The 1,695-nt window shown below is 59.2% G+C and overlaps 1 protein-coding gene across 1 annotated transcript in view; it reads right to left on the reverse strand.

Moving 5' to 3' along the window:
• The window catches only part of PRCC (papillary renal cell carcinoma (translocation-associated)), a 17,852-nt gene that overhangs the window by 15,473 nt on the left and 684 nt on the right, over window positions 1-1,695 (reverse strand). The gene's annotated exons all lie outside the window — the stretch shown is intronic.

The following is a 1,695-nucleotide window of genomic DNA, read 5'->3' on the forward strand; positions in this document are numbered from 1 at the left end:
GGGGGGGCGGCTCTGGCCACGGGTGCTGGTGCCCAGGCAGCGTGGATCTGGAACAGAGCCCTCCGTGGCCACGGGTGCTGAGGCGCCTGGCATGCGTTGACGGAACAGGGTGGTTCCTAGGAATGGCGGCCTTTTCTAAAGCACCGAGGAAGGGGGCGGAGACGATCTAGAGCAAGCTTCCCGTTTCCCTGTGGGTGGGTTCCTCTGGGCACCGGGCCCATTCCCCTGGCTGGTGCTATCACAGGGCCCCGGAGGTCAGGCTGCCTCTCACGGAAGCTTCTCTCCTGGCCAGCCCCACAATGCCTCTCCACTGCTGAATCGTCCCGTGTCGGGGCTCCTGTCAGATGCAGGACAGCCCATCAGTGAGTGATGCGGGCCCTCCTCACAGGGGGGTGTCTGTCGTGGGGAGGGAAAGGAGACTGTCAGCTGCTCTGAGACTCTTGAGTGAAGGGCCATGGGGTATGAATCCAATCTCCTCCTCTTCTTCTTTGGGAAAATTTTCCAATTCCAATTTAAATAAACGAATTTGAATAATGTGAGCAACAGAAGGCCAGTGGACCGTGTAGAAGCGCTGGGCTTTGTCCACCCTTCGTATTCCGCAATTAGCCCATCTAACATGTGCCATAGCCTCGACACGTATAGACAGACCACGTGGACATATTTATTGTCGATGTACCCCCATCGAGCCCACTGCACTAGTCTGAGATCTCGGTGTTACCCTGGCATTGGTCCGGGTGACTGAGTCCGGGTAGGCGGCCGTCTTCCAGGCTTGACAAAGTTGGGAGAGAGTGTTTTTTGCAGCGACGCTTGCTCGCTTCTCCAGCAGCCATGCTGGGTCACCCGGTATAACCCCCAGGCTCTTGACCGAGTCTGGAACGTGGGAAGGGCAGCGTCCTTCAAGATCTCCGCCTTCCCAGGCAGCCTGGCCTCCGTGTTCTCCAGGTTCGAGTCCTGTCTGTTCACTCTACCATCTTGTGGGGAGGTTTGGATTGCGAGAGAGAGAGAGCTGGGTGTCAGTACCATAGCGAAGGCATCTGTTTCCAAAAACGGAATGATTTCTGCTGAGGGACACAGACTGAACAGCATTGGGGGGGGGGGGATAAGACGGCGCCCTGTGGAGCCCCACATCGCTGCAGGCCGCTGCAGAAGATCCCTCACTTGCAGCCCCGGGGGATGCGTGCCAGGGAGGGAGCCCCCCCTCCCCGTGTGATCCATCCCGGCAGACCTGCTGAGGGTGGCTCTGGTAGCGTCCAGAACGTTCCAGAATCAGGCAGTTGTGACGTGGTTTTCCGTGGCGTGAGCTTTCCCCTCACCTGCAGCATTCAGGCAGGGCATTTGTTGTGCCAGCGTGTGCACGGGTGTGGCTTCCGGGGGCAGCGGAATGGGCTGCAAGCCCGTCAGTGGCAGCAGGGGTGCTTGAGCCAGGCCGCTCCCCGTAGGAGGGCTGACTTGGGTGGGAGTGGGGCTTCCCAGAGGGCCTGTGAGCAGGGTCCCCTCTCAGCTGAGCTCACCGTTTCCTACCCTCCGGCTCACACATTTTTTGTCTTCGCTCAGGAAGAATTTAGGCAAGAGCCAAATCGCTCACTCTCAAGTTTTAATGATGGTAGCTCGCAACTCCACCGCATGGAGGGACCCTTGCCTGAGAGCCGTCTTTCCTGGGGGGGGGGGGGGGGGGCCGAGCTTTTCTTTTTGTGG

The sequence above is a fragment of the Gekko japonicus genome, unplaced genomic scaffold, assembly GCF_001447785.1.
Source record: "Gekko japonicus isolate JY-2015 unplaced genomic scaffold, Gekko_japonicus_V1.1 scaffold358, whole genome shotgun sequence".
In the NCBI taxonomy this organism is placed as follows: Eukaryota; Metazoa; Chordata; class Lepidosauria; order Squamata; family Gekkonidae; genus Gekko; species Gekko japonicus.